At 34.8% G+C, this 15,168-nt stretch overlaps 1 long non-coding RNA gene across 1 annotated transcript in view; it reads left to right on the forward strand.

The window, feature by feature from the left end:
• Positions 1-15,168, forward strand: part of LOC139362197 (uncharacterized) — a 228,047-nt gene that overhangs the window by 109,097 nt on the left and 103,782 nt on the right. The gene's annotated exons all lie outside the window — the stretch shown is intronic.

Below are 15,168 nucleotides of genomic sequence, written 5' to 3' on the forward strand. Positions count from 1 at the left end.
CACAGGTATTACAAGCATTAATGTAAAAATCTATATATAATTACATATCAATGCTATGATTACTCCCTTCAACATATATTTAAGCTTATTTGAAGAAATTAGGCTTTTATTTTAATATTAAGATTAAATATAGTTAATTTAATGAATTATTAATTTTTATCATGAATTAATTTGGGTAATCTCATTTTCAAATATGATCTTTGATTCATTTATCTGGACTAAGGTTTATTTATGTCAAAACTTTTTATTTATGCGGCTACTTTCAACTTTCAAATTCATTTCACATTTTTCCATTTGATCTCTACAACATACCAGTATGAGGGAAAGGTAATATTAGTCTTACTAAGACTAATAGAAGAAGAGAAGGAGATTGAAATTAGTATGAACAAATGTGTGTACTGGTTTTAAGGTAGGAAACAGTTATTTTTGCAACAAGATTAATTTGCCGAATATTTATGTTCAGGTAATTCATCAAATAATTTTTATGTATAAACATTTATGATTAATTACTATAGTATTGCGTGTGAGTCAGACAGGTGAATTTTGGGTCTTTCCAGAGGCATTTTTCTAAATTGATATGCAGTATTATTATTGTTGTAATCAGCAAGAAGTTTTTTTTCCTGTAGCATCACTCTTCCTCCTTCAGTTTCTTTGTGTTCTTAAGATAACACAGAATCCCTTTTGAGTAAGGATGCGGTCATTGCATATTCCATGGAGAAGATGTTAACTGTGGACAAATGAAAACTACCGCTGTGTTTTATCTGGCTTCTTAGAGATAAGCACTCTGAGGTTAAGATAGGTTTTTATGGTCCTGTGCTCTTTATTAATTGCTTTAAATTATGATAAGAGGTCAAAACACAAAGGTCCTTCTAATTTATTTCATAATTATTATATGTGTATATGTTTGTGTGTATGTGTGCACATGTATTAAGTCTGAGGAAAAAGGTGAAAAATATGTATAATGTATAATGAATTTAGAGACAAGAAATGCGAGAGGAGACATGATGTTCTGACAGCCAGAGAAGTACTGAAGTATGGTGTGTAGCCCCATTGGAGGCTATCTGTCAGCTTGAGGAAAAAATCCATGAAACTATTTTGTTCACAGCTTTAAACAAATCTGCAATGTAAGATTAATTTTTATTTGCATAAAGATCCCATTACTCATACAATTACTGATTATTTTGTCCTCTAAAGTTCTACATGTCCTTTTAAGGAGGATATTGGTTTGTTTGTCTGCAAATATTTAACTAATAGAACACAGTTTGTCTCACCTTAATATACTTGCATGCCATTTTTGTGCTACTGTTAACATTATTAAATTCATAATTTTGTTTTCATGCTTGGGCTACATTATATCCCCAATTCTCAAAAATGAACTCACGACTAAAATGGGGTTCATTGAAGCATAAAAAGTGATGAATTTAAGAGTAACATAAATAGTGCAACCCAAAATAACATCATAAACAAAGAGTGAACTGGTCTCCAGTGGTGAATATGAGATGCAAATCTGTATATGCAGGGAAAAATAAACCTGCAAGTGTCATGATTTCACAGATGTGGCAGGAAAAGAAAAGTGCAAATAGGTATTATGTTTATGAATATCTAACAAATCTGAATTATATTTGACTGAAAATTCATTTGCCACTCTTCCCCAGTTCATTTTCAGTGATAAAGCTTTGCCAAAAAGGGAAATAAACATCTGTCAGAACTGTTACTTGAAGTATAGATTAGTGTGTTTCTTCTGCTTCCTTGTGAAGTCTCTGGCTTGTGCTCTAAACATTTTCCCCACTCCTAGACTGCATGAGTAAGGGTAATCATCCACTTCAGAATCATGAGCAAAAAAATCTAAGCTCATTCCGGAAGGGAAGAAAAAAGAAGGGAAGAAATGGTGAGGAAGATGAGAGAAGAGAAGAAGAACACAGAGAAGGAAAAGAGAAAGAAAGGAGGCAATAAGTGGGGGTTTTAAAAGTCCCTGATTTTGTCTGAGGAGTAAGGAGTAAGAAGAAAATACTTTTGCTTTTGAGCACCAGAAGCCTGCATCAATCTGGATTAACTACTGAGCTTTGCTTTTGTTTACCTTTGTGAGGCTCACAAACATATTAACTATAGCCCTTTGATTTGGACACCTGGTTGCAGTAAAACTGTTCTGTAAACTAGACATTCTGCCTTAGTTTTGCCCACACCCCAGTGACTCATCATTTTACAATGTGAGGCACTTGTACACCCCTGCAAGAGAGGAGAACTTAGATACCGTGTCATTCTGGTGGGATGGTGGTGATAGTGGTGGTGGGGATACTCTCTCATCGCAGAGACGGAGGTGGGGAGAACTGGAAAGAAAAAGTTGGAAACTCGTTTGACCTGCGACATCTGTCAACATAGGACCCCTACTTTAAAGCCATTAATATTTTTATTCTGGTACACTGAGAAAGGTTTTTAAAAATAACAGGCATAAAATAACAGGCATAGACTACTAAAAAGTGAGCAGTCAGTTCAAAAGTTTGCTTTGTCAATTTCTTTCAGTAAATTGATTAATTTTGTTGCCAGTGGTATAGAAGAGACCAAAGTAGGAGAAGCACGGAAAGTTTCATTTTATAGCAAAAACTGCTGATGAAAATATAAAACCAATGGCAACATGAATAATAAACACTATGTTTAAAGAGAAAGCAGAAGAAGCTATTGTCAAAAATATTTTATCGAATGATATTCTAAGATGATGTGTAATATTAATTGCATATTCAAGAAAGAAGAATATTTACTGTTGTAGGTGCCTGCAGTTATTTTGCTTGACAGTTGAATGAAATCGATGTACAAACTAAATAAACCCTCAGCTTATACACAGTGCACATATGAGAGCATCATAGTTGATGAGTTTTTGTTCTGCTTATCAATGAGGAATCAGAACTGCAGTTAAGATATTTTCTATTTGGTTACCACTTATTTTGTGCTGTGGTCTTGAAAGGAGGATCAGGAGAAAGGGGAGGGATTGTGTGAATGGGGTTGAGAGCGCTTTAGTACTAATTTACATTCTACTTTATTCATAGAGAATATTTTGTGGACATTCATATGCTTTCTGACTTAATGTCTCAAGAAATAGTAAAAATGTTAATTCAGTCCCATTGTGGCTATTAAATCTGTCACTTACTAAAAAGTGAGCAGTGAGTTCAAAAATTTGCTTTGCCAAGTTAGTAGACCCTCTCTGCCTTGGGTAAGTACCTGTATGACTGTTTGAAACTCTTGTTGATATTAACAGACTCTATTCAATATTGTCCCTCAAGAACATTCACTTATTTCAAGTGATTCCCTCAGTAGCATATCAACCGTATAGATTCTGTATATTAAATTACTTAAGCCTATTTTTCAGGGATGAAATAAAATATTCAATGTTGAGGATTAGATAATAAAATTTCTTAATTAAATTGTGTAACAAATTCTTTACCTTTGATACTCAGACTAATTTCCTACCAGTTGGTTATACTTTTTAGTTGTTGAAGGAATACGCCAATGAGATAATGTGAACTAAAAAATCACATTAAAACACAGGAAAATATACAAAATTCTAGAAATGAATCTGACAAAACATGGATTAGAAATTCACTTATTGTTCTTCAAAGGTACAGGATTCATACCTATTTCTCTCTTGTCTTCAAAATTCATTTAGAAAATGAGCCGGGCGCAGTGGCTTACGCCTGTAATCCCAGCACTTTGGGAGGCCGAGGCTGGTGGATCATTTGAGGTCAGGAGTTCGAGACCAGCCAGGCCAACATGGCATAAGTCCGTCTTCTACCAAAAATGACAAAAATTATCCAGGTGTGGTAGCACACACCTGGAGTCCCAGCTACCTGGAAGCTGAGGTAGGAGAATCACTTGAATCAGGGTGGCAGAGGCTGCAGTCAGCCGAGGTTGCACCACTGCACTCTAGCCTGGTCAACAGAGTGAGACGCTGTCTTCAAAAAAAAAAAAAAAAAAGTTATTTAGGAAATGAATTATTTTTAAAATGGATGTCTCCTGGTTAATTTTATTTAGCCAATTATTGGATATGGGAGTACTTTTAATGTCCAACCTTAAGACTGACATCTTATCCATTAACTTCCTGTCTTATTTGATTCTGTACTTCTTAAAGTCAAATAGCAGGGCGGAGGGGCAAGTGAACAACAGGAAATCCTCACTCCCAAGTCCAGCCATTGTTGCAATAGGTGACAAAGTTATATGTAGCATCAATAAGTAACGGCCTGTGAACCAAACCCCAGGACTTCTGAATTCATACTGAGTGCTATTCAATTTGTTGCTGGTGTGATAGCAGATAAATAAAGAAATTGATAAGAGTTTGGAATTTTTATAGCAAATTAACAAACTACCATATACAAGCATGTGATCTGTGGACTGATCTAATTGAACAATTTAGATGTGTTTTGGTGTACAGTCTACCCTCCATATCTGTGGCTTTTATGTCTATGGATTCAACATATTTAGAAAAGAAATTGCATCTGTACTATACATGTACAGACTTTCTTTTTCTTGTGATTATTTCCTATACAATACAGGATAATAACTATTTACATAACATTTGCATGGTATTAGGTAATATAAGAAATCTAGACATAATTTATGTAGGAGAATGTGCATAGATTATCTGCAAATACTATGTCATTTTATATCAGAAACCTGAGCATTTGCAGATTTTGGTATTGAAAAGAGGTGCTGGAACTAATTGCACATGGATACTCAGGAACAACTATAGTTCATCCTGTTGGGTACGAAACTTATGTGCAGTAGAATCACAGTGCAACACGTATTTTAGTTTGCAAAGTATTAATATAACTCAAAAGGACATACAAATCAGAGAAAAAGTATTATTTGTTTATCTTCAATACTTTGCTATTTCTACATCATTTTATGTTTTAGTTAAGTCTGGTTATAAATTAATAGTTTAATAGTATTAGGTAAAGTAAGGAAGTGGCATTTGTATTATGTATTTTGAGTTTTAATTTACAGGTAATTAAACATTCTTCTCTGAACTACTTTTTCAAGAAAAGTTTAAACTTTTCTAAATACTTCAGAATGACAGCTGTTTGTTTTTGATCTGCTTTAGGCCAAGAGAAACTTGATTTAAAAGGACAATAGGTGATGGGGGAGGGGAATATTGCCATAGGGTAAAGGAGACTTGCAATAGGAGGACTCTGACCACAAAATCTAAGAGTCACAGGGGTAGGGAAGAAAGGGATTTTGTTTTATCGACAGGAGTAAATAAGGCTAGAGAGAATCAGGTATGAAGGAGTGTGGTGAGCAGGTGATACGACTGTACCATTCACTGGGGAACTTCTTTATTTGGGGCTAACTGATTCTTGGGACATATGACTCAGAAGAGTCATTCCACATTCTGATGATGGCCCAGGCACAGGGTGGGTTGAAGCTCAGGATTCTGAGGAGAGGTCAGAAGCTTACCTAAAGTTGTGTCTAGTCTAGTTAGCAGACGTTTTGTCCAGAGTGGCCATTGGGTATACATCGTTCAGCTAATCAAACATGAGACAAGGAATGGGAATGTGGAAGGCCTGTGTCTACCTTTGTCCTAGGTGAACAAGAAAAGCAATTGTGATTCTTATCTAAATCATATGGGAAAGGGTATTTCTTTGAAGTAAACCAATTTTTTTGGAACAGAAAAGAGTGAGGGATTTCTTTAACCTTTGATGTTTTTCAGAACAGGAATCAAGACTAACATTGCCCCAAGTGAACTAAACAATGTCAGTAGAAGTAATTGTGAAGGCCCCAAGAGTTACTACTAATTTTACTTAGAAATATAATCTCTTTCGAGGCGGGTGGATCACTTGAGTTCAGCAGTTTGAGACCAGACTGACCAACATGGTGAAACCTCATCTTTACTAAAAATACAAAATACAAAAATTAGCTGGGTATGGTGGTGGGCACCTGTAATCCCAGCTACTCAGGAGGCTGAGGCAGGAAAATCTCTAGAACCTGGGAGGTGGAGGTTGCAGTGAGCCGAGATGGCACCATTGCACTCCAGCCTGGGCAACAGAGTAAGACTCAGTCTCTCTCTCTCTCTCTATATATATATATGTACACACAACATATATATATATATATTCTCTTGTGTACTGAATTCATTTGTGTAGCCATGCTTGATAGAGGGATCCTAAAACTACTGTGTTATTTATGGGCTCATAATGTGGCTAATAAACAAACCATCAAAACTTGAGCAGTAATTATGAACAAAACACAAAAAACTTTAAAATTAAAAAAAGTCTGAAGGAAAGCATATTGAATTAAATGTTGCTAGATGCAGGTGCTTAATATTTTCCCTATAAACAATAGTGCTTTGCAGGATTCTAATAAACCAGCACTTAGCTATATAATACATATAAAATTTATATATTATATATAAAAATATACAATTTATATAAAAATATACAATTGCCATGACATTACTTTTGCCTGGAAATGTTGGGTGAGTTTGTAGCAGACAAGGTAGTGAAAATACCACTTTCCACTGATACCATAATGACATGTTCCAGAACAGACTAATGATAAGGAGGATCATCTCAGAGCACAGAGTTATAGTATGTTTTTCATTGCAACTTGCAAATGCCCAGTTGTGGCTAACATGATAATTTATAAAATACATATTATTGATTTGAACATAGTAGCTATGGAAAGGAGGAATATGTTTTTCAGCTTCATTGCTGGAAAACACAACCCTGAAACACAAAAGTATAAACGATTACATAGTTTTTAAAACGTGGTTTAGAGCTTAAAATTTTTTGAATATGTTTTGAGGACACAGCTGTGATATCAGAAAACCCTCTGAAGTTCTTATGTAGATTAAGGAGGGAGCTGGTGCCAGAATGTAAATCAACACATTGCTTCCTTCAAGGAGAGGGATTTGCTATGAACAACAACAAAAAAAAGTGCCTAGTAACTTGGTAACATTTGTTCATTTGTTAATTATAGAAAGGTTAAAATGTTAAAGTTGAGACTATTGCTATGTGGTAAAATGGAAAGTTGATCATAAACAATAATTAATGCTTACCTAGGAATCAAATATTCTGCTCAAAATGTTTCAATTACTGAATAAACATTTAGTATTTCTACAAAATAAAAATAAAACATTTTGTCCCAACTTTTACAAACTATAAGTTGGACAACTAGTTTTCATGTTGAATGTATTCAGCATTTATAATTTTTAAAATTTTTGCTTGCAAAGAAGAATACAATACAGCTTTCAATGGCAGATAAACTGAAAGAGTGAATACAAGAGTTAAAAGTCTGGAAGAATCATCTCTACAGATTCCTTAACGTGTTTCATAATTTAATAATAATAAGTTAAGTAGAGAATGCTGATGTTACATATACATGAAAAGTTGTTGATATGGTTTGGATTTGTAATCCCCACTGTTGGAGGAGGAGCCTAGTGGGAGGTGACTAGATCATGGGACTGGATCTCCCCTTTGCTGTTCCCGTGATAGTGAGTGAGTTCTCACGAGAACTAGTTGTTCAAAAGTTTGTAACATCTCCACCTTCACTCTCTTTCTTCTGCTCTGCCCATGTAAGAAGTGCCTGCTTGCCCTTCACCTTCTGCCACAATTGCAAGTTTCCTGGAGCCTCCCCAGCCATGCTTCCTGTACAGCCTATGAAACCATGAGCCAATTAAAGCATTTTTTCTTTATGAATTACTCAGTCTCAGGTATTTCTGTATAACTATGTGAGAACAGACTAATAGACTTATCACTGAACAACTTAAGAATTTTATAGAGACATTTGAATTGAATTTTCCAAAAGAATAAGATCCACATACAGAAAATCTTTTAATCAGGAATTGTTCTCTTTGATTATACGATACTTTAAGGTTAATTATAATTTTATAGGATAAGTTATTGAAATTGCTTAATGATAGTGATTGAAGATGAATTTTGAAAATCAACATATTTTGCTTTCTTCTGGATAAAAGTTAAAAATAAATATTCTGAGATGGACTGAAATCACTTTAAATCTCACCTTCCATTCAATTCAACAAACCTGTATGAGACTGGCTTCTCCACCCATGTTGTTAAAACAAAATATAAATATCATTTAGACATACATTAACTCAGGTAAATAACACTATCATCCATCTCACATAGATCAGATAAGCTAACAAGCATGAAACAAGCTCATTTATCACATTAAATACTGTAAGTATTGATATGCATGGTATTAATCAAAGTGGCTGTAAAGGAGTTTAATATGGAGAGTCACCATTTCATTTGTAACTTGTCATTCATGTATCCTTTGACATGATAGAAAGGTAGGGTGTATTAGTGATTCTCTAAATTACCACTTTTGAACAGTCAATGAACATGTGAAGATGTGTTAATTCTTTTTGCTTATGTCAGTGGAATTTGGTCTTGTGTATTGTTACTGTTATATTTTGCAAAGTTCTCTAACCATGATACATTATTAATTTAAATATATTAAACGTGGTCTTTTGTTAAATGTAGTTTGAATGAATGTAGTATCAATTAATATTTAGAACATTGTTTGATATTCTGTCCTAATTCTGGACTCTCCCCTTTTACCTCTATTTCCCATCAACTTTTCTGTATTCAAAGCCAATGTCTACTGTTGCAATCTGGGCCACTAGCCTCCTTCAGTGAACTAAAACTTATCTTCAACTTAAACTCAGCTCTGACAGCTTGCACATTCTTTTTGTAATATTTACATATGGCATGGTTTTGCCTGATTCTTTTTTTTTTTTTTCCCAAACGCTAGCATCAACAGGTAGACACGTATCTACAGGTTTAAAAGTGACAAGGATTGTCTCTGAACACAGGTTTTATAAAATGTACCTAAAAATGTACACTATGTGTATTTTTGTGCTTTGAACATAATTTTAAACTTTTAAAATATAAAAGTGACAGCTATCAAAAATATTCATTCTCTATATGCCAGATATACAAATATATAACTCTCCAGTGCACTCATAAAGAATAAGAATACAGTCAAGAAAGATAAGTAAATATTAAAATTATTACAAATAAATAATTTTGATGATACAAATAATTATAAGATGTTTTATAACAAACTGTATTTTTATAATACTGTAAGTATTATAAGCATATAATACCCAACTACAATAGGCTGAACAATGTGCCTCCCACCCCCACAAAGATGTCCCTATTCTAATCAACAAAACCTATGAAATATTATCTTATATAACAAAGTGAACTTTGTCATTGCAATTAAGAATCTTGAGATAGGGCAATTATAATGCATTATCTTGTGGGAATCAAATGGATCCTTGTAAGAGGAGGAGATCAGAGTTACCAGTAGGAGATGTGACCATGGAAACAAGAAGTTGAAATGATGTGAGAAAGAAGTCATCGGCCAAGGACTGCAGGTGGTCTCTAGAAACTGGAAAAGGCATGGAAGCAGATTGTCCCCTAGGTCTTCCAGCAGTAAACCACACTACGGACACTGGTATTAGCCCATTGGAACTAATTTTGGACTTCTAACCTCCAAAACTGTGAGATAATAAATATGTGCTGTTTTAAGCTACTGTGTGATAAATAGGAAATTAATACAGTTGCCTAATATTTTTTTGGTGAGTGGTTTTCCATAGTAAATATATTTAATCTGAAGCGCAAAGAAAAAGCAAAAACTAGTCAAGTAAAGAGAAGTAGAAATTTCTGGGTAGGAAGAATATTGCGTATACAAAGAATCTGAGGCAAGAAATAGCATGGTGACTGTATTAGTTTCCTATTGTTTCTGTAACAAATTCCACACACTCAGTGACTTGAAACAATGCAAATTTATTATGTGACAGTGCTGGAGGTCAAAAGTTTCAAGTCAGTATCACTAGACTAAAATCAAGGTGTTAACAGGGCTGTGTTTTTTCTCAAGACTCTAGAGAAAAATTCATTTGTTTGACCATTGCAGCTTCTAGAGGTTGTCCATATTTCTTGGCTTGTGGCCTCTTTGTAGCCAGCAATCACATCACCCCGACCTCTCTTTTTCTGACTCTTCTGCCTTCCTCTTTCACTCATAAGGACCCTTGTGATTTTATTGAACCTCCAGGGATAATCCAGGATTATCTCCCCATCTGAAGATTCTTAATTTAATCACATCTTTAAAGTCCCTTTTGCCATGTAAGATAACATATTCAAAGTTTCTGGGATTAGGATGTGGACATGTGGGTGTTGGTGGTGGTAATATTAAAATTACCACAGTCAGTTTCAGAAATGGAAATGGCTGCAATGTCGAGAGAAGAGAGAATGAGACTAGCAACAAGAGACAGCCTTAAAAGATAAGCAACTGTGAAAGGCCTCATACACCATGTTAAAGGTTTCAAATGTTATCTCACATGAAATTATTTTATTCTACCCTGGAATACCTGGAATCTTTCCTAGGGATTTATTGATTTTCTTTTAAAGCAGAAAGGTAATTTTGATTTCCATGTGAGGAACTGATGCGATATAATTAAATAGATAAATTCAGGGGCTAGGAGAGATGGTTGGACCAATGTTGTATAATAAAGATGAAAATAAGTAGATCAATTAAAGAAATTTACCAGAGGAAAAATTGGAAAGAAATGGTCAATGTTTGGAATGATAGCTGATCAAGTAAGCTTGAGCGTCACTGTTTCTATAAACCCTGACATGCATACATGGAGGCCTAAACTGAGAGAAAAGAAACTGGATAAGGGGCAAACAATCTTGGGTTTAATTATAGACCTACTGTGTTTTGATACCATGGATACATTAAACTGAAGATTATTGTTTCCACAGTTCAGGAATACAGTTATGGGGACTGGACAGAGGATAATATATTTGTGATTCACACACATAAACGCATCATAATTCAAACCAATGGAGTGGTTTGGTTCCACATTTAATGGAGTAAGATAAAGCAGAACAAAGGTTATAAAGTACTGTCTTAGAGCTAGAAAAAAGGTTGGAGGTTGAATTGTCATCAGAACCAAGAGAAGAGAGTGTTTTGAAAATAAGATTTCTTATTATTTTGAGATATTTTCATTTGATCCCTAGTTTATTGAGAGTTATTTATCATGAAAGGATGTTGGATTTTACCAAATGCTTTTTTTCTGTGTCTATTGAGATGATCACATTGTTTTAGTTTTTAATTGTATTTACATGGTGAATCACATTTACTGGTTTGCATATGTTGAACCAACCTTGCATCCCTAGAATGATGCCTACTTGATTATGGTGAATTAACTTTTTGATGTGCTGCTGGATTTGGTTTGCTTATATTTTATTGAGAGTTTAGGCATCTATGTGCATCAGGGGTATTGGCCTGTAGTTTTTGTTCTTGTTGTGTCTTTGCCAGATTTTGGCTGCAGGATGGCACTGGCTTCATAGAATGAGTTAGGGAGAAGTCCCTCCTACTCTATTTTATGGACTACTTTCAGTAGGATTTACTACCCCAGTTCTTGTTAAGTCTGGAAGAATTTGGTGGTAAATCCATCTGGTCCAAGAATTTTATTGGTTGCTAGGTTGTTTTATCACTGATTCAATTTCAGAACTCATTATTGGTTTGTTCAGGATTTCAATTTCTTCCTAGTTCAATTTTGGGAGGTTGTGTGTTTTCAGGAATTTATTCATTTCCTCCACAACCAACATCATACCGAATGGGCAAAAGCTGGAAGCATTCCCTTGAGAAGTGGAACAAGAAAAGGATGCCCACTCTCACAAATCCTATTCAACATAGTACTGTAAGTCCTAGTGAAGCAATTAGGCAAGAGAAAGAAATAAAAGGCATCCAAATAGGAAAAAAGAAGTCAAACTATCTCTCTATGCCAACAATATGTTTCTATTCCTAGAAAACTTTAAGGACTTCACCAAAAGGCTCCCTGAACTGATAAATCAATTCAATAAAATTTAAAGATACAAAATCAACACACAAAAATCAGTAGCATTTCTATACACCAATAATATTCAAGCTAATAATCAAGAATGCAATCTCATTTACAATAGTCAGAAAAAGAATAAAATACCTAGGAATACACATAACCAGGGAAGTGAAAGATCTCTACATGGAGAACTGTAAAACACTGCTGAAATAAATAACAGATGACACAAAGAAATGGAAAAAACATTCCATATTCATGGATTGGAAGAAGCAATATTGTTAAAGTGGCCATACTGCCTAAAGCAATTTACAGATTCAATGCTATTTCTATCAAACTACCAATGTAGTTCTTCACAGAATTGGAAAAAAAAAAAAAACTATTATAAAATTTATATGGAACCAAAAAACACCCCTAATGGTCAAAGCAATCCTAAGCAAAAAAAAAAAAAAAAAAAAAAAAAAAAGGTGGAGGCATCACATTGCTTAACTTCAAACTCTACTACAAGGCTACACTAAGCTAAATAGCAACACTGGTATAAAAACAGACATATAGACTAAGGAAACAGAATAGATAACCCAGAAATACAGGCACACACCTACAACCATCTGGTCTTCAACAAAGTCGACAAAAATAAGTAATACGAAAAGGACTCCCTTTTAGCTGGGATTACTGGCTATCCATATGCAAAACAATGAGACTAGACCCATGCCTATCACCATATATAAAAATTAACTGAAGATGGGTTAAAGTCATAAATATAAGACCTCAAACTATAAAAACCCTAGAAGACAATCTAGGAAATAACCATTTGGACATTGATCTTGGCAAAGAATTTATGGCTAAGTCCTTAAAAGCAATTGCAACAAAAACAAAAATTGACAAATGGGACTTAATTAAACTAAAAAGCTTCTGCAATAGACTGTCAATGGAATAAACAGACAATCATAGAATGGGAGAAAATATTTGCAAACTTTGCATCCATCTGACAAAGGTCTAATATCCAGAGTATATACAGAACTCAAACAAATCAAGCAATAAAAAACAATCCTGTTAAAAAAACGGGCAAATGATATGTCTTCTTCTCAAAAGAAGACACACAAGTGGCCAACAGGCATATGAAAAAATTCTCAACATCACTAATCCTCAGAGAAATGCCAATCAAAATCACAATGAGATACCATCTCGTGCCAGTCAGAATGACTATTATTAAAAAGTCAAAAAATAACAGATGTTGGCAGGGCTGCAGCATAAATGGAATGCTCATACACTGCTGGTCTGAATGCAAGTTAGTTCAGCCACTGTGGAGACCAGTTTGGAGATTTCTCAAAAAACTTAAAACTACCAGTTCGGCACGGTGGCTCATGCATGTAATCCCAGCACTTTGGGAGGCTAAGGTGGGCAGTTCACGAGGTTGGGAGTTCGAGACCAGCCTGACCAACATGGTGAAACCTGTCTCTACTAAAAGTACAAAAATTAGCCAGGTATGATGGAGCATGCCTGTAATCCCAGCTACTCAGGACGCTGAGGCAGGAGAATCATTTGAACTCAGAAGGCAGAAGTTGCCGTGAGCTGAGATTGCACCACTGCACTCCAGCCAGGGTGACAGAGCAAGACTCTGTCTCAAAAAACAAAACAAAACAAAACAAAACAAAACTACCACTTGATCCAGCAATCCCATCACTGGGTATATACCCAAAGGAAAATAAGTCAATATACCAAAAATACATAGGCACCTATATGTTCATTGCAGTACTATTCACAATAGCAAAGACATGGAACTAACCTCGTTTCCTATCAAGGGTATATTGGATAAAGAAAATGTGGTACATATACACAATGGAAACCATGCATCCATAAAAAAAAAAAAAAAAAAAAAAAAAAAAAAAAAAGAAGAGAAAAAAAATCATGTCTTTTGTAGCAACATGGAACTATCTGGAGGCCATCACCCTAAGTGAACTAATGCAGAAACAGAAAACCAAATACTGCATGTTCTTACTTACAAGTGAGAGCTAAACACTGGCTATATGTGGTCATAAACATGGGAACAGTAGACACTGGGGAATACAAGAGACAAGAGGGAAGCAAGGGTTGAAAAACTACCTATTGGGTATTATGCTCATTTCCTGGGTGACAGGTTCAGTCATACTCCAAATCCCAGCATTACACAATATACTTTTGTGACAAATCTGCACATGTGCCCTTATAAACTAAAATAAAAGTTGAAAAAAAGAAAAAAATGATATCTTTTTCAACCGTGATGAAAGTTGCTAAGAGTTTAATGAACGAAACTTTTATGAAGTTACCTTGTGCTTCTCATTTTAATTTTGTTTTAGCTTTTACAAAATTTGATTGATCTTGTGTTTACCCTTTTTGGGATTTTAATTTTCTTCCCATGTTTATTCTATTCATTTTTTTAATATATCATGATTTCTTCTTGTTGTTCTTCTGATGTTAATCTTAAACAAAAACTGATCCTCTTATAATTACTTTTAAAAATCCACTTCTCCATTTCAGTTTTTTTAATGTAAAACTTCTGAACTTTTAATGATTTTTAGGATATATGATCACAAGTTGATATATAGAGCTCCTTTTCCATGTACAGGAGACCATTGGTTTTCTTCCCATTGTCTAACACTAAAGCAAACCACACCTTCTATGTTTTCTAGTAGGAAAGGATCTCCCCATCTTTTTAATGATGACTTTTAAAAACAAAACAAAATAATCACCATCACAACAAAACAACCAACTTTATCCATGAAATTAAAAATAATGAGTTAATTACTGGTTGAGCTAAAATTCTTTCTCGGCCAATTAAATATTTGACATACTGAAATTATTTTTTTCTAGATATTCATAACATGTATAGGTGAAAATAAAGTGGCTTTTTAAAAAATCATTGTTTCTGACACATTAAAGAACTGAATTTAAAGCAAAATGCCACAGCACATCATGAGTCAGGAACAGCAAGCAGGTGTAGTGATCTTTCTAGTACTTATACACATGGACATGGTAAAGATCACCTCGCAATGTTTTCTTATCTTTTTCTTTTTTTCTGACAGAGCCTCACTCTGTTGTCAGGCTGGAGTGCAGTGGTGCAATCTCGGCTCACTGCAACCTCCACCTCTCGGGTTCAAGCGATTCTCCTGCCTCAGCCTCCTGAGTAGCTGGAACTACAGGCACCCGCCATCACACTCGGCTAATTTCTGTATTTTTAGTAGAGACGGAGTTTCACCATGTTGGCCAGGATGGTCTCCATCTCCTGACCTCGTGAACCGTCTGCCTCGGCGTCCCAAAGTGCTTGGATTACAGGC

This window comes from Macaca nemestrina, chromosome 3 (assembly GCF_043159975.1).
Source record: "Macaca nemestrina isolate mMacNem1 chromosome 3, mMacNem.hap1, whole genome shotgun sequence".
In the NCBI taxonomy this organism is placed as follows: Eukaryota; Metazoa; Chordata; class Mammalia; order Primates; family Cercopithecidae; genus Macaca; species Macaca nemestrina.